This window comes from Odontesthes bonariensis, chromosome 8 (genome assembly GCF_027942865.1).
Source record: "Odontesthes bonariensis isolate fOdoBon6 chromosome 8, fOdoBon6.hap1, whole genome shotgun sequence".
Classification (NCBI taxonomy): Eukaryota; Metazoa; Chordata; class Actinopteri; order Atheriniformes; family Atherinopsidae; genus Odontesthes; species Odontesthes bonariensis.
This window is the reverse complement of record NC_134513.1, coordinates 19,300,328-19,319,365: the sequence shown is the minus strand read 5'-3', so window position 1 is coordinate 19,319,365 and position 19,038 is coordinate 19,300,328. Positions and strand designations below refer to the sequence as shown.

The window sequence follows — 19,038 nt, the reverse complement described above, 5'->3', positions numbered from 1 at the left end:
AACATAACCGAAAATCCAGATCCTGACAGAACCCCCCCTCAAGGGCAGATACCAGACGCCCACCAGTCCAAAACAAAATCCAACCCAGACAGGGTGGGCGGAGGGGGCCTCGGAAGGAGGGCAGAAAAAAAAATCTGTGGGGTAGGCGATAGAGAGGCCTTAGAGTTTGTGGTTGAGGGAGCCAAGAGACGGAGAAGCCAGGAGACGAAGGGACCAAGGAGACGAAGGGGACCAAGGAGACGAAGCCAGGAGACGAAGGGGACCAAGGAGACGAAGGGGACCAAGGAGACGAAGGGACTAAGGAGACGAAGGGACCAAGGAGATGAAGGGACCAAGGAGACAAAAGAACCAGGAGACACAGGAACCAGGAGAAGAAGGAACCAGGAGACGGAGGAGGGCGCCGGCGGAGCTGATCTGGCGAACAGCCAGACGACCAGCGAAGAGGTGGTGAGCCTAGCTGGGCCACCTCAGGAACAAGGAGTGATGTGGCAGGAGTCTGTGTGGCTGAACAAAAACATGGAAAGATGAGGGTGCAAATGTGCATGGGTGATACCCGAGTAGGCGCTGGGAAAGCTGGGGCAATCTGGTCATCACCGGAAAACTCAGGGAGGCAAGAAGACTCAGGGAGGCTAGGAGACTCTGGAAGGCTAAGAGACTCTGGAAGCTAGCTCTGGAGGCTGGGGACCGCTAGCTGGCTCGGCCACGGGAACGCTAGCTGGCTCGGAGGTCTGGTGGCAACGGGCTCGTCTCCTCTGGACGAATGAGTCATATAGTTCGAAAGCAGCTTGCAAAAGAAAAGAATCATCTCTGTACTGTTGAAACAGAATCTCAAAATCTGCCTCAGTAAAGGAGTCCACAAATGAATTGTCTGCTGCTAACTAAGCCAGAGGAGACGAGGAAGCGTCGTGTTCACCCAACGGGTGACACAAGGAGGTGTCGGACGGACCCACCGCGAGGGCTGAGGCGCCGTCGGAACGTCGAGGCGGCGGAACAACCCACCGTGAAGGATGAGGCGGTGGCGTCGGACCGACCCACCGGGAAGGCTGAGGAGGCGTCGGTCCAGCTCGTCGGAGGTGCCACCATGTGGTCATGTCTGCAGCGACAGCGGCGTCTGCGTCGGCAGGGTGAGGAGGATGGTGTGGACTCCGCTAGAAGCATAGCGTCCAGGTCTGTGGGAAGTCCCAATTCCTCCAGCAGCAGTGGAGAGGGCAGGATTTCAACGTCCCCATATAAACTCCTTAAGGCCAACTCACACTGCTGCTGGGCTCCTCTGTGAGGGTCTGCTGGGTCCTTTTGTAGGCCAGATCCTACTGTCATGGTGTGTTAAGGGAGGACCCAGGTACAGACACGGACGGGAGGCAAATTAAAGTTAAAGGATTTATTTTCAAGAAATATAAACAAAAGACGCAGCAAAGCTGCAGTTATAAAAAACTAAACTGAACATGAAACTAAGAAAATAACAAAACAGACTTAAATACTTGCAGAAGGACTGACGAGGAAAAAACAGGGACTGGAGTGAGAACATAAAGGCGAGGCGGCAGACTAGAATTTCAGATCAGGGTACAAGACAAGAACAAGATCAAGAACACGATCAAGAACACGATCAAAGTGTAAGACGGGTATAAAAGGAGGATCCGGCGAGGAGTGGTGCAACAAGACAGGCATATATACTGAGGAGGTGATTACTGGAGCAGGAACTGGTGGCTGAATTGAAACGGGTTGCAGGTGAGAGTAAATGAGAGCAGAGGGCAGGAGACAGACTGAGGAGAGAGAGAGAGAGAGAGAGAGAGATGGCAGAACACAGGGGGCGAGGGAGAGCACACTAACTTGAAAATTAAACAAAGAATACACAAGGATAAATTAAACAACTAAATACCAGGAGAACAGAACCAAAATGAAACAAAGACTGATCTAATAAAGGAAAGACAAAGTACAGAATAAAAACACCAATAACTAAGTCACAAAAAACATAACCGAAAATCCAGATCCTGACAGAACCCCCCCCTCAAGGGCGGATACGAGATGCCCACCAGTCCAAAACGAAATCCAACCCAGACAGGGTGGGCGGAAGGGGCCTTGGAAGGAGGGCAGAAAAAAAAAAATCTGTGGGGTAGGCGATAGAGAGGCCTTAGAGTTTGTGGTTGAGGGAGCCAAGAGACGGAGAAGCCAGGAGACGAAGGGACCAAGGAGACGAAGCCAGGAGACGAAGGGACCAAGGAGACGAAGCCAGGAGATGAAGGGACCAAGGAGACGAAGGGACCAAGGAGACGAAGGGACCAAGGAGACGAAGGGACCAAGGAGACGAAGCCAGGAGACGAAGGGACCAAGGAGACGAAGCCAGGAGATGAAGGGACCAAGGAGACAAAGCCAGGAGACAAAGGGACCAAGGAGGCGGAGAAGCCAGGAGATGAAGGGACCAAGGAGACGAAGCCAGGAGATGAAGGGACCAAGGAGACGAAGCCAGGAGATGAAGGGACCAAGGAGACGAAGCCAGGAGACGAAGGGACCAAGGAGACAAAGCCAGGAAACGAAGGGACCAAGGAGGCGGAGAAGCCAGGAGACGAAGGGACCAAGGAGATAAAGGAACAAGGAGACGAAGGAACCAGGAGACGAAGGAACCAGGAGACGAAGGGACCAAGGAGACAAAGGAACCAGGAGACGAAGGGACCAAGGAGACGAAGGAACCAGGAGACGAAGGAACCAGGAGACGAAGGAACCAGGAGACGAAGGGACCAAGAGACAGAGGAACCAGGAGACGAAGGGACCAAGGAGGCGGAGAAGCCAGGAGACGAAGGGACCAAGGAGACAAAGGAACCAGGAGACGAAGGGACCAAGGAGACAAAGGAACCGGGAGACGAAGGAACCAGGAGACGAAGGGACCAAGAGACAGAGGAACCAGGAGACGAAGGGACCAAGAGACAGAGGAACCAGGAGACGAAGGGACCAAGAGACAGAGGAACCAGGAGACGAAGGGACCAGGAGACGGAGGAGGGCGCCAGCGGAGCTGATCTGGCGAACGGCCAGACGACCAGCGAAGAGGTGGTGAGCCTAGCTGGGCCACCTCAGGAACAGGGAGTGATGTGGCAGGAGTCTGTGTGGCTGAACAAAAACATGGAAAGATGAGGGTGCAAATGTGCATGGGTGATACCCGAGTAGGCGCTGGGAGAGCTGGGGCAATCTGGTCGTCGCATATACTTGCAGAAGGACTGACGACGAAAAACCAGGGACTGGAGTGAGAACATAAAGATAGATAGATAGATAGAAAGATACTTTATTGATCCCGAAGGAAATTCAAGCAATCCAGACATAATAAAGCAATAAAAATGTTTATACAATTTAAAAACAATCTAAGAATTTAAAAAACAATTTTAAAAAAAGTTTAAAAATATAAAGTGACCAGTGAAGTAAGACGAAAGTGAAATATAAAGTGATCAGTGAAATTCAGAAGTGCCATCACTGAGAGCTGTTGTACAGCCTGATGGCCAGAGGAACAAAAGAGTTTTTGAGTCTGTTGGTGGAGCAGGACTGAGACAGCAGTCTGCCACTGAACACACTCCTCTGCCTGATGAAGGTGTTGTGCAGAGGGTGGTGGGCGTGTTCCAGGCGAGGAATGCAAACTAGAATTTCAGATCAGGGGACAAGACAAGACAAGATCAAAGTGTAAGACGGGTATAAGACGAGGATCCGGCGAGGAGTGGTGGAACAAGACAGGCATATAGGGGAGGTGATTACTGGAGCAGGAACTGATGGCTGATCAGAAACGGGTTGCAGGTGAGTTGATGAGAGCAGAGGGCAGGAGACAGACTGAGGAGAGAGATGGCAGAACACAGGGGGCGAGGGAGAGCACACCAACTTGAAAATTAAACAAAGAATACACAAGGATAAATTAAACAACTAAATACCAGGAGAACAGAACCAAAATGAAACAAAGACTGATCTAATAAAGGAAACACAAAGTACTGAATAAAAACACCAATAGGTAAGTCACAAAAAACATAACCGAAAATCCAGATCTTGACAATTAGGGGCACTTTACACGGAAACGAAAACGGGTTAAAAACGCAAAACCTTTTTGCGGATGCACTATATCGTTTAGATGGTAACGGCGTTTTGGGGGCATGAACATGCAAAAAAGTGAAACCGCCCTCCAGAGTGGAATTTTTGAAAACGCTCCACTGTCGCGCCACCGTGTAAAGGATGAAAAACGCAAAACTGCGTTTCTCGTCACATAGAAAGGACGTGACAAGCATAATAAAGCGCCAGAAAACCGTGGGAAACACATCAGTAGGCTATCAACATGTCCGTCCCTGCGGACTTTCAACTCGCCTTAAGCGCGGTAATTGACGTTCAAGAGTCATTTCATCAGATAACAGCAATGATGAGCGAGAGTAGTAAAGAACAGACCAAACTTGGTCTTGGTAGTGTTGCCACCTAGCCATCTGGCATGTTTACTGCATTGATAAATATGAAACGTCACACACTTTTGCATTTCCATATGCACGCAGATTTTCACCCTAAAACGCTCGTCTAAATGCAGAAGTGAAAACGAAACGCCACTTTTGCATTTTGGTTTCAGATCGTTTCCGTGTAAAGGTAGCCTTAAGCCCCTTTCACACTGCGACCCTCTACCTTAGCGGGTCCAAATTGCACCTTTGACCCGCGTCGAGCAATGTGAACGCTTAGTGACCCGTGTCGCCTGAAGCCGAGTTCAGGGGGCGTTGCCTAGTGGCAGAGCGTCACACGAAACACATAAAATGCTGGCCGGGCGTGTACAATGACGTAGGCACAAGCCATGCGTCAGAGGTAGGGTTAAATACACCTTGAGGACTCGTTTTTGCAATTGTATATGCAGTTCATGGAGATGTTATTTTACGGGGTGTGGATGGTTACAACGTGGGATGCCGCCGAAGAACATATGCGGAGAATACAAGAGCACTATAGTCCCCGAAATGTGGCGGTAAAGACTAGGTAAGACTAGGGTCCGACGCGGGTCGAAAGGCGAGTCGAGTTGACGCGGCAGCCCGGGTCGGCAGTGTGAACACAACAGCGGACACTCTAAATTCGCGGATTAAACGCGGGTTATTCGTCAGTGTGAAAGGGGCTTTAGTTTCTCCTTCATCCTTTAAAAAGAGGATCAGGTTTTTGTTCTGGATACATGCTGGAGCTAAATACATTTAACTACATTTTAAACCACAAACCCAAGACTTGTAGCAGAAAACTCGATCCTGACTGACATGATTAGATTAATAATAAGTGACTCAGTTTTACAGTGGACCAACCAGGTCCAATGGAACACCTGAAATATCTGATTTATTTCTTTTTACTTATTCAGATTGAGCGACTGCGGACTGTCAGGTATCAGCTGTGCTTCTCTGGTCTCAGCTCTGAAGTCCAACCCGTCCCATCTGAAAGGACTGGACCTGAGTAAGAACAAGCTGAAGGATTCAGGGATGAAGCTGCTGTGTGGTTTCCTGGAGAATCCAAACTGCAGACTGGAGACTCTGAGGTGAGGAATCAGCTTGGTCTGTGTGGAACAGTATTTTCTCATGTTAATACTCAATGCTGTAGATATTTGGTTTGTATGTCTCTGTCCAGGCTGTCAGAGAGTCGGGTCACACATGACATATGCTACTCTGTGGCTTCAGTCCTGCAGTCCAGCACCTGTCATCTGACAGAACTGGACCTGAGTAAGAACAAGCTGAAGGATTTCGGGGTCAAGCTGCTGTGTGGTGGACTGAAGAATCCAAACTGTAGACTGAAGACTCTGAGGTTGGATCACCTTCATCTCTCTGTCAGAGAAGCTCTGCCTTTGCAGAACAAAATCCTACAATTCCTTGCACAGTTATGACATGATGCATTTCCTCTTTTGTCAGTGCAGACTTCAAAGCTGTGGCCTTTCAGGGCTCAGCTGTGCCGCTTTGATCTCAGTTTTGAGGTCCGACACGTCCCGCCTGAGAGTACTGGACCTGAGAGACAATCTGCTGCAGGATTCAGGGGTGAAGCAGCTGTCAGATCTGATGAAGACTTCAGACTGTAGACTGGAGGTTCTGAGGTGAGCACAATCAGTACACACTAGGGGTGGGGGAAAATATCGATACAGTGAGATATTGCGATATTTCGCGTGGCGATATTGTATCGATTCAGAGACACCAAATATCGATATTTTAGTCACATACTCACTAGACTGTAATATCGTGATAATATCGTATCGTGGTGTCTCTGGCGATTCCCACCCCTAGTCCACACAGCATTTTGGTCAGCACCGTTACCTTTCAGGCAGAGATTTGTACCAGAGATGGGGACTCAAGTCACTGTGACTTGGAATCAAGTCAACTCGAGTTGCTGTTTTGATGACTTGTGACTCGACTTGACAAAAAATAAAAGACTTGAGACTCGACTCGGACTTGGAAGTTAAAGACTCGGCACTTGACTTGACTTGAGACACGATGACTTGAGTGTTAAGCATCTAGCATAACTTCATAATGTCATTTGAAGATCCATTCTGACCAGTAAGTGCTTGTCAAATTAGCTAATATTATCCTGTTAGCCTAGTCGGTAGTTAGCTAAAGTTAGCTTGATATGCTATGGGGTGGACAGGTTGGAAACATTGGCCAATGATGTTTACTGACAGTTACTTATATCTTGTCTTTTCACTTTATTAACACATTGACTCCCAAGTCACGTAAAAATACGTTTTTACGTTTTTTTTTATGGATTCTGAATCTATACATTCTAATGCACATTCTTTGTGATTTTTGTAATTATGTGATGAACAGAACTGACATAGATGGCAGTCAAAAACTGGTGTCATCATCTGGACATTTTGATCATTACGCCAATGGCTTTGCGTCAACTCAAGAACAATTTTGATAGCGCTGCATTGATTGTTGTGCATTTCCGCATTTTGTCCAATCGCGCGTGTCGGTTTCCAGAGGGTGACGGTAAAGTAACATAAACAAACAAACAAGAAGGAGAAGAAGACACGCGACAAGTCTAAGGAGGCGGTCTTATGAACAGGTTAGCTTTCCAACATGCGACACGACGCAAATCCTCTGACCCGGATATGTAAGTATCTAAAGTGCGACAGGCTGAAAGAGCGCACGTTTCACAAAAGCCCCGATATCTCAGTTTGTTGTTGATTTTGGTGGATACCCGCCTTGGTTTAGCTAAGGATAGCTCGCTAATGGCGGCACCTAGAGACACGCAGTTTTGACCCACAAAGAGTTTAAAGTCTCAGCTTTCAAACGAGCCATAACATGTTTCAGTGGCCCTATCACATAATATGCTGTGACTGTACAAAAAACGTCAAAAAATGGTTTAGAACGCTGGGATTCTACGACATAATTCTGTAAAAACCGCCGGTATTCAATGTGTTAAGATCAGATTCTGCAGGTAAAATTGCAATAATAAGGTGACTTGACTTGACTTGACTTGACCAAGAAAAAAGTACTTGAGACTTACTTGAGACTTGAAAGCTAAGACTTGGGACTTACTCGAGACTTGCACATGTGTGACTTGGTCCCATCTCTGATTTGTACTGTGGGACCAAGAAGTATTAAAGTGAAGCAGAGGAAAAAAAGAAGACAGCTTTATTATAGATGTTGCCTGTGTCACACTCACTCATGAAAAGCTTTTATGTTCACACGGCTTCACGAGTAGGTTGACTTCACGTAACATAACATTCTGGCAGATACTGATCTGCCTCCAATGAGTGGATGGAGAAAAATGAATGAGCTCTCCCATGGAAAACAGGGGAGAGCTTTCCTATTGGCCAGTTACTTTGGATAGATAGGTCAGTGGACTAAAAGTGAAACAACTGGCAAAACTTCAAACTTTTCCAACCCACCAGCTTCTGTTTCTGTCCCTCATAACACAAGTCAAACTTGTTGAACACACTAAATTATGCTGATCTTCTCATTAATACCCTTCTGAAATACATCTCAAAATATTTAGACCATCTGATAAATATTCAATCAATCCCTCATTTGGTGCCACAGTACCTGCCATTTGTGCAGCATTACATTACATTACATTACGGTCATTTTGCAGACTCTTTTATCCAAAGCGACTTACAATAACTGTGTTCCACATCGGTAGGCAAAAGAACTTCAGGTCACAAGAAATCATAAGTCCATTACCTTCCAAAACCAAACAGCTAAGAGCATAACTAGTGCTAGAGTAAGTGCGGTAAGTTATGTACCTAGACAAATGGGAAGACAATTTAGAAAACAAAGACAATTTAGGAAATAAATAAGTGCGTAAGGAGCTAGGACGAAACAGGTGATGTCCTAAGAGGGCGGATCAGGGTAGTGTTTCCTGAAGAGATGGGTTTTCAGCCTGCGGCGAAAGATGGGCAGCGACTCTGCGGGAGATCGTTCCACCATCGGGGTGCCAGAACAGAAAAGCCGTGACCGTGTCGATCGTGCGCAGGGACCGCTTAGTGACGGGGCAGCCAGGCGCCTGGAGGCCGCAGAGCCAAGTGGTCGGGCGGGGGTGTAGGGCTCGACCATCGCCTGGAGGTATGAAGGAGCTGTTCCTTCCACTGCCCTGTAGGCCAGCACCAGAGTCTTAAACTGGATGCGAGCAGCTACGGGGAGCCAGTGTAGAGAGCGAAGAAGGGGAGTGGTGTGGGAGAACTTGGGGAGGTTGAACACCAGACGAGGAGCAGCTTTCTGAAGAAGCTCCAGAGGTCTGATGGCAGGAGCCGGGGCGCCAGCAAGGAGCGAGTTGCAGTAGTCCAGGCGGGAGATGACAAGAGCCTGGATGAGCACCTGTGCTGCCTTGTCGGTGAGGAAGGGGCGAATCCTCCGGATGTTGTAGAGGAGGAATCGGCAGGAACGGGTCACTGATGCGATGTTTGGCGAGAACGACAGTTGGTCGTCCAGGGTCACACCCAAATTTCTCGCAGTCCGAGTTGACGTCACCACGGAGTCATCCATGGTGATGGCCGGGTCTCTGAACGGGGAGCCCTTCCATGGGAGAAACACCAGCTCAGTCTTGTTCAGGTTGAGCTTAAGGTGGTGCATCGACATCCACCCCGAGATGTCTGCCAGGCACGCAGCAATGCGTGCCTCCACTTGGGTGTCAGAAGGGGGAAAAGACAGAATCAGCTGGGTGTCATCTGCATAGCAGTGGTAGGAAAAGTTATGGGAGTGGATGATAGAACCAAGAGATGATGTGTAGAGGGAGAAAAGAAGAGGACCCAAGACCGCTGCAGACCCCTGAAGTTCTCTGGTGTCTTGTTCATGCAGACCTGGGTCTGGTTTCTGGACTGGACCTTCTCTTTGACCGTGTGACATATCCGAAAACATTTCATCAAACAAATCAGAACTTTTCAACACAGCTGTGAGGTGTCTCAGCTTCCAGCATCAAAATAATTTCATAAAATTGGTTTGATTCTCTCAGCAGAGTCTTCAGCGTTCCTCAGATTCATTGTGAGCTTTCTCAGACTGCAGAACTTCTTGTCAGAGTGTATCTGCCTGCACCCGTTTAGTTTCTCCAGAGCCGATGGTTCCTCTGTGAGTTTGACCGGAGCCCAGAGGATGAGTAAAGGAGCCCATGTGCAGGACGACGACAGGAGAGCAGAGCTTTGTGGATGGCCCAGTGGAGATGTTCCTGACTTCAGTAACGAACCTGGACCTTCAGGTTTAAAGTAAGACGGTGCTTCCACTGTACACTGGTCTGATGTTTACATCCAACATTAAAAACTCTCTGTGCCTCCCAGCCCTTTGCTAAATACTATCCCACTCTGCCTACTACGCAGAGCTGCTTTATTCTTTTATGTGCTGATATGATTGATTGATTGATTGATATGATTTCCAACTACTTCTGCATGCTTTCAGCTAGAGACACCATTCAAACTTTAAATGGGTCACAAGACATTCAGCTATTACCAATTGTTTCAGCTTTTTCAAGTCTTCAGCAAATTTTGAAATATGACAGTTTCAAAAACATGAACGTTTTGCTTCTTCTTAATTTTTATGAATGAGCACACAGTTGAGTGCGTGCTGACAAGTTTAAAATTTTTCATTTTTTTCAAACAAATTCCTTTAACTTTCATACAGTTTAACGTAGAGAAACAAATTATACCTTAAAATGTTGGAAAATTGGTCCTCTTTCAGCCAATGTAACTACTAAAGAGCTCACATTTACAGAATTTCAGCTATGAGCCTTGAACCGAGATCAACCTCTCAAATTCTCTGACTAACTCCAATGTTAAGTTTGGTAGTACACAAAAATCACAAAATCCCTTCAACCAATACCTTAGCAACAGTTTTTACTGCTAAAATGTAACTATTTTCAGCTTTTTTAGCATGGTCAGCTATCCCCATTCAGCTCATAAGCATTCTCACTGCTGTTTCGCAGGAACAGCAAGTTCTAGTTGTAACTACTTTTCCTTCACCTGCTGTGTTTTCCTACAGGATGGACACCAGAGGAAACCAGGCTCCACCACACACACATGAAGAATGTGAGTGTTGGCATGATGCACAGCCGTAGTCTCGTGTTGGGAAGATAAAAGCATAAAGCAGCTGAAGTGTTCTCCTGATCTCAAATCTGCTTCTTAGTAACTTTCATTCTGGGTTTCTGTGTGTTTCAGCTCTGTTGATGTCTGTTGTGTGTCTTCTTTCTGCATCAGGTAACTCCGTCAGCCCGAGTCCTGATGATCCAGAGAGGCTGAAACACAGAGAAGCTCTCTGGAAGGTGAACATGGTTACAGATGTGACCTGTGCCCTCTCGTGCTCCCCGTCCTGCGTACCACTGAGTGTTATATGACCAGTTGCTGCTTCATTCTCATTCTGCTTTTGGACTAATTTTGGGCCTTTGACTGTTTCAGGACGCAGAAGCTGAACTGCTGACTGAATCCGGAAGGCCTTCGTACAAGTGAGAAAAACCTTAAAATCCAACCGAGGCTGTGTTCGAAACCGCATACTTCTCCTACTACTCCTACTACTCATACTGACTTTTTTCCCAAATGCATACTAGATTCGCCGAAATGTTGGGTATGCATCATGAGGTTACTACTCATACTCAAACTACCCAAGATGCAACGTAACGTGACGTCGCCGATCGTCATTTTCTGTCAAAACAGCAGTTTCTACAACTATACCCTAGTTGTAGCTAGCTTGAAACTGCCGGTTCACTTCCTGTTTTCAAAACAAAAGCACCAATTGTATCGTAATGGCTTTCCCTATGACAAAAGGCAACGGGTATTTTATTTTGTGAAAATAACCGGAAGTGCGTTGCTCACTGCGGCTAGCTTTAGTAGCGCCGAATTCGTGGGAAACAAAATTGTAAATAGCCGGTATTTTGGCAGATTTTCAACATGTTGGGGATCTAAACGACTACTTTCTCGCCTGAAAATGTTTCAAACATTGCTAAAGTTTACAGAGTTTAGAGCTTAAGCGAAATCAGCTTCAGGCCGGCTGATTTCGGCTTGGGTAGGAGCGAAATGCATTGTGGGTAAACGCTCTGCATACTGTCTGATCGATGAGTATGCAAGTATGTAGTATGTGGTTTCGAACACAGCCCTACTCTCCTTCTTTCGGTAGTTGTAGCGTAAACAGGATGTCTTTATTTAAATAAACTTTATAGAAATAGTTCCCAGACAAGCTGACCGTTTTATTCAGCCCAATCTGTGTCCCACAGGCTCAGGTGTCCACGTGCTGGTGCATTCAGTTGTCGTTGGACTGGACTGGTTTTTGTTGTGACTCGGGAGACAGAACTGCACTACAGGACCGTCCAGTGGGATGAGAGACTCCTCCAATCAGCTGGCAAGACTCCCGCTGGGCCGCTCTTCAGCCTTGAGTGTTCTGAGGATGCAGTCTGTAAGCTCCACCTCCCACACTGTGAAACAGAGGATGGTGAGCAAATCATTGCATCTGTGGCTTAGCTTTAGAAAAAGATGGATGACGCGTTGGCCCTTTGTACCCCCACTGCCCTTCCAGTGGAACTAACCCTACCGCATCTGAAGGGTGGACTAAAGCCCAGCCAGGTTCTCCTTTTTAACTTATTTAAACAGTAAGAACCCTTCTTCCGTAGAAACTCTGTGTTCTGTCTTCGTTTTCTGTTGTAGCCGACAAATCGGGTCGAAACAAATTGCGGCCTGTTTCTTTAAACTCTTGTGGAGAATAAAATGGTTTAAAGTTGAGAGATTTCGTTACAATAGTCACATTAACACTGTGAACCTTCCTTCATGCTGCTGCCTTTAGGAGTACATGTGGTCGGGCAGGATTCTTCTGTAACATCCAGTTCAGAACAACAGAATATAAACCTTTAAATCAACAGCTCAGGCACTGTGACGCTGAAATAGATATTTACTTGAGATATTTTTGAGCATTTTATTTTTTCTCATGCAGGCCACTGTTTGGATCTTCTCCTAGCAGCCTGAGTGCTTTGTGGTCAGAATGAAATGTGATGAGCAGCGAGGCTGTCGTCAGTGAAACTGATGTCGACCCGCTCTGTGTGTTCACAGCTCCCCTCTCTGAAGGCCTGATGTCCGTCGTCCACATCTCTGATGAGGGAATGAGCGTCCTGGAGCCGCTGGAGATCACAGACACTCATGTCATTGTGAAAGTCCCTCATTTCTCCCTCTTAGGCCTGGTCTTTGATTTCTTTAAAAGGATTTTGAGGAACACAAAACCGGTTAAGGGCCAAGTTTTGCTGTTCCTCCGACCACCGAACCCCAGGACGGAGACACTGTACCTCAATGTGTTCCTGCTGCCAAACAACACTATTCTGGAAGAGGTGAAGTTTGTCTACATGTTACAGCTTCATCTTTGAGTGTGAATGGTGAAAAATGTCTTGAATAGATGCAGGTTTAGCCCTGCTCAGCCATGTAGTTTTCTTTTTATGTCTGAACATCTTCTCTCATTAAAGTAAAAAAGACCTTGTTTCTTTACTCGTGTTTTTGCTGTTAATAAAGAATAAGTTTGACCGCTGTCACAGTGTTTATTGCTGATCTAAGCATGAAACCTCAGATTAAAATGTTCTGATGTTCTTTTAAGGTCAAAGCGAGGCACCAAAATTTTCTCTTCGTCCAGGCGCCCTCCTCCTGTAAACTCATCCAGGATCAGAGTTACACTCTTCACTCTCCGACGGCCCTGAAAGTCCAACCTAAGGTGAGTATTTAAAGTCCTGGGCTGCGTTCGAAACCGCCTACTTCTCCTACTACTCCCACTACTCCTACTAACTTTAACTTTTTTTAAGTTCCCGGATGCATACTAGATTCGCCAAAATGTTGGGTATGCATCATGAGGTTACTACTCATACTCAAACTACCCAAGATGCAACGTAACGTGATGTCGCCGATCGTCATTTCCTGTCAAAACGGCAGTTTCAAGGTAGCTACAACGAGGGTAGCTGAAAACTTCCTGTTTTCAAAACAAAAGCACCAATTGTATCGTAATGGCTTTCCCTATGATAAAAGGCAACGGGTATTTTATTTTGTGAAAATAACCGGAAGTGCGTTGCTCACTGCGGCTAGCTTTAGTAGCGCCGAATTCGTGGGAACAAAATTGTAAATAGCCGGTATTTTGTCAGATTTTCAACACGTTGGGGATCTAAACGACTACTTTCTCGCCTGAAAATGTTTCAAATGTTGCTAAAGTTTACAGAGTTTAGAGCTTAAGCGAAATCAGCTTCAGGCCGGCTGATTTCGGCTCGGGCAGGAGCGAGATGCATTGTGGGTAAACGCTCTGCATACTGTCTGATCGATGAGTATGCCGTATGCAAGTATGTAGTATGTAGTAGGCGGTTTCGAACACAGCCCTGGTGTCAGTGAAAGAACCCAGTGCAGAGGGCCTCAGACCGGTTCGAACTGGGTTCCTGCTCCTGTTGCCGATGTCTGAGATTCAGTCGTTGCAGGATGTGATAGTGAGCTGAGACATGAGGTAGCTCTGAAGCTTCAGAGTTTGTTTTGTTTGAGTCACAAGTGGAGGTAAAGTCCATGAGCCGAGTCTGAGGAGTATAAAAGCATTCGAATCAGCTGATGCTTACCTTCCCATAAAGAAACTGAGTCTATTCTTGTTTTCAGAAAGCAGAGTTTGACCTGGACTTTGGACCAAACTACCCCCCAACATTTGAGATCCGACTCCATGTAAACACAGAAGAAGTGACTCTAACGGTCCGAGACCAACATCAGACGGAGGTCTGGGAGCATGAAGTGTGTCTGAAAGGTAAAGTCCTCATAGTATGCACCTGCAACCCTAACCCGAACCCGAAAGAAGTCATTTATTCAGCCCCCGTTTGTCTGCATTAATGCTCTCTGAGCACAACTTTGTTGTGAAAAGAGTTTCTTATTCTGAAGATAGATAAAAGATTGTGTGACCTGTTGAGTTAGTCGTTCGGTGTCTGTCGACACAACATGACTGAAAGTCTCTCCTCTGATTGTCCCTCAGATGCTCTTCAACATGAAGATAATGTTCCGAGGCCTCGGGATGACTCTCCACAGCAGAAGTTGTTCTCAGTTCGGGAACAGTTTGTTCAATCAATATCTGAAGCTAATCTAGACCAGCTGCTGGATAAACTTTATCAGGTGGACATTATGAGTAAAGAAGAGACGGATACTGCCAGAACAAAACCCAAAGCAAACAGGGCCCGAGATGTTATTGATATTGTGAGATGTAAAGGACCGCAAGCGAGTCAGATTCTGATCGACAGCCTCCGTGAGGTGGATCAATACCTCTACAGAAACCTGGGTCTGGACTGATGCTGAAATGAAGCTCTGGGAAGAAGAGATTATCGAGATGGAAGCTATCGTCTTCACTGTGAACCCTTTTAAAAAGGGTCTTAAAACATTTTTATTTTCTTCAGCTTATGATTAATGACTTCTTTTTTTTTACTTCGATTTTTAACTGATTTTTGTATTGTACTATTTTATTTTATTGGGTTTTAAGTATATTTAAGTGTTTTTTTTAAATGTTTTAACTGTTCTTTCTTTTACTAAAGCGCATTGAGTCTATGTAACAATATGAAATGTGCTATATAAATAAACTTTGACTTGACTCTCCTGCATTTAAGATTTTGTCTGATGTGAATAAAGACGAGTTTCAGGGAGATAATAGTTTCGGTGCAATCTGTTGGTTTCCTTAGCTAGGAAATTGTGAGACGGTGCTGACCACCTGGAGAGGAGAAATCGGTATATTAAAGAATATCTGTTTTGTATTTTAGTTTCAGAGGGGCTGTGCTCCTCTTCCAGCTTCATTTGAATGCATCAAGATGGTGAGCAACATGTTTATTTTTATTTACTTTAGTTTTACAGCACCTTTCATACATAAAATGGAACACAAAGTGCTGTACAGGTTAAAAGGTTATAACACCCGACCCCCCCCCCCCCAAATCTCCCACCCCTCACGTATCCACACACACACCCACTCGCTCGCTCACTCAGACATGTACATACAGTGGCAAACATAGGCTCTTTAAAATGCGATATTGCTGGGCACTGAGGAACCAGGTGAGGAAAGCGTTCATTGTCTCCCAAGTGTTGCTGCAGGATGAGAGCGTCCCTCCATCAAGGAGGAAACAGACAATATGCCAGGAAGACGAGTGCGTGTCCCGTGGAGGATGTTACCTGCAGAAATAAAGTCAACACTCAAGTCCACGTAAAACGATCTGCCAGCATTTATTTCCATATACAAAAAGATTCAACTGAAATAACTTCCTCCTCCAGTGATTTCACTCGTAAATAACAGCTTGTGTGTGTGTGCGGAGTTGCACTGAGGACTGGAACTACATTCATTTTATACATTAATGCTCCTGGCACTGAGCAGAGAGAGGAAGGTAGAAGAGATTTATGAAAATAGTTAAGAAAAGAGACGCCGCACACGCACACCTTTTCTTTTCTATAGGCATATCTAACAAACTCCACATCTGGAGCTCTACTCTACAAATCCCCACAGTGAAAAATAAAGGACAGCCGGTAACCGGGAGATCTCCGTCAGACCGCAAACTAAATCAAATGAACCGGATGGAGAGAACCTGGGGAGGGCAGAACATTTCAATCAGTAGTTTGTCCCCGTGTTCTCCAACAGTGAAACGTAAAGATTTACATTTCACATCGCAGCATCATCATCGCTGGCTTCGGTAAAGATGGCCGCCTCTCACCCATGGGCGTCAATTGGGTATGGTATGGCTCCAGGGGAAAATGTTTGTTTAATTTTTTTCTTTAAAAAAAAAAAAATGAATTTATGGAATTACTCTGTGTCAATTTGTATTGATTATTCTGTTATTTACATATAAAATGAACAAATGAAATTCTGAACAACACAATCAATTGATCTAAGTATCATCTTCCCTTTTGAAATGTGGTATCTCCCATCTTTTAAAAGATGATGTCATAAGTGATTCCATCATGTGATCAGTGTGATCCCGACGGTACGTGCGCAGGTAACAAGCGTTTCCGCTCACTTTCCTCCCTGAAGCGATTGTGTTCAGTCGTGCTGGTCGTTGGCTGTGCTGAAACAAGCCCGACTCTTTGGGACTCCATCCCATCCAAACCCTGACATGTTACATCTGTTCTGGCGGCATAAGAGGAGGTCAACATATCACAGTCGTTAGTCCAACAGAGCACTGAGCATCGTTATAATGCAGCAGCCTGGTTCCCCTCCTACGGCACACTGAAAAGAACAAAATTCAGACTATTGATCAGCTGCAGTTGCCAGATACCTAAAGCTTCAGGCTGCTGAAGATATCCATCCATCCATCATCTTATCTGAGGTCGGGTCAGAACCAACATGTTCAGGAGTTAAACCCATCCATCCCTCTCCAGCTCCTCCTGGGGGATCCCGAGGTGTCCCCAGGTCAGATGGGATGGAGGAGCTCCTCCCCCCAGATGGTGGAGCTCCTCCCTCTATCTCTAAGGCTGAGCCCCGCCCCCCCTCTGAAGGAAACTCATTTCAGCCGCTTGTATCCACGACCTCATTCTTTGGGTCACTCACTACCCCGATCTGTGACCACAGGTGAGGGTTGGAACAAAGATGGAGCAGTAACCTGAAAGCTTCTGCTTCCTGCTCAGCTCCCTCGTCACCACAACGGCCCGGAGCAGCGCCCTCATTACTGCTGACGGAGCCCCAATCCGTCCGTCCATCTCCAGAGGCGCACCTTGTCAACAGGCAAGGCAGGCAACTGCTTGGAGCCCAGAGTCACTAGGGGGCCCCCCGAGAGCTGAGGTGCATTTAATCAAAGATTGTCTAGTTACTTACTTAGTCTCAAACAGTGGAGAACGTTCGTGTTGAACATGTTTTCTTTGAACAGTTAAATTTAAATGATTTAGTCAAAGGTTGTCTAGTTAACATGCCATTCTATAATTCCATAATTGCATTGTTGACTTCGTCAAACTCACATAGAGTTCCACTGTAGGCTATGTTCGCTGAGAACTAGCCCCTCAGAGTGTTGGCTTGTAGATGGCCAAGTCCTGCACCCAGCCACAGCAGAAAGTCTCGTAAGATTCTAAAGATTTGTGACTTTTAAACTCCTGCATAGTGTAGTAACTTACACCAAAGACCAGATCATTTACTATGTCCATGTGTAACAGAGTAGATTTGTGCCTATTAAATGATGGCAAAAGAGGTGCAACACCGCAGCATCTATTGGCGTAGTGGTTGGTTTGGGTACTGCACAGTGGAAAGAGGACTTTACTGTGGTAAGACGTCCTCTTATGGTCCGGGATAATTAATTATTTTATATTACGTTTCAGATGTTTATTCTTTAGAATTTATTGTGTCATGTACTGACTGGGACCTTTCTTAAATGTTCTGAGAGTTTACTATGAGTCATTTGACCATAAAAGTATGTTTAGAGTTGTTAATATTGCTAACTAGCTTAAATGTTTTCCCTCGTGTCAGGTGTTATTGATTGTCCCGAGACGCTAACTTTCCCACACCACTGCGGTGCTATATGCTGTGTTACAGGTAATACTTTGTGTACTGTTGCGTAAGTTTTTATGACGTTTTATTTTGTATATCAGCCTATGTGAGCAACCTTTTTATTTGTCCAGTTAAATAGCTCACCTTTGTTCATTTAATCTTGAATTTAATGTAAGATGTTGAATGTGTTCCTAAAAGATATTTCATGTGACATAAAGATTGAGGGGATTATTCATTTAGGATTTATGGAGTAACAAATGCACTATACGATCACATTAGAATTGGTTTCTTTATTTTACTTATGTTTATTAGGCACAGTGGAAAGAGGACTTTACTGTGGTGTTATTGATTGTCCCGAGACGCTAACTTTCCACAGGAAAGAGCAGGAAAAGAGCTGTAATAAACACCCCATAATCCACCTGGTTGTCGTCTGTGATATGTAGAAGCAACGGCAGTGTGGAGCTGCATCTCACAGATAGCTGTGATCATGTGCACGGAGGTAACTGGTCCAGGACTCTGTGCCATTCTGCTGCAGGGAGCTCGTTAGGATGCTCGAGAGCTTCTCCAAATACCGCCGCTTTGCGCTTGTAATAAGCTTGTCCCTGTAAGGTCCCTTTTCTTTCGCCTTATCTTTCTGCATTGCTTTGCTTTCTTTCTTTTTTTTATTGGATTTGTCTCTGTCCTGCCGAAATGATAAATGCGGGAAATTTCAAGATATCTGGAATATATTGGCGCGCCTCCGTTAAAGGCGGGGTAGGGGATCTTTTTCTGGAACATTTTTTTACATATTGCTTGAAATACTCTTCACACCCCCATTGCAACCAATTAATTCAAAGTTTTGACACAAATATGAAAAGTTTTAGTGGCCTCTAGAACGTACAATCTAGGAAAAACAGTATCCAATCATTGTGATCGGTCCGTTCACAATGATTGGATACTGATGCCGTCTATCAAACTGCAAACTGCTTCTCCCTCCCCCTCCTCCCCCCTGTGCACGTACCCTGCTCCGTGAACGTCCAGAAGCTCGGCAGGAAGCTAAACTAGAGCCAGCTTGGCTAGCACCTAGCATTATTAAACGTATAGTTAGCATATAGTTAGGGAAAGATATGGATTGTTTTGAAAATCTGTGAACAAATTTATTACCAATAGATTTTTTTACCATGTATTCTTACAG

At 45.6% G+C, this 19,038-nt stretch overlaps 1 pseudogene; it reads left to right on the top strand.

Annotated features, from left to right (window-relative positions):
* Window positions 1–14,763, top strand: part of LOC142385460 (uncharacterized) — a 32,647-nt pseudogene extending 17,884 nt beyond the window's left edge.
* The last annotated feature ends 4,275 nt before the right edge of the window (window positions 14,764–19,038 follow it).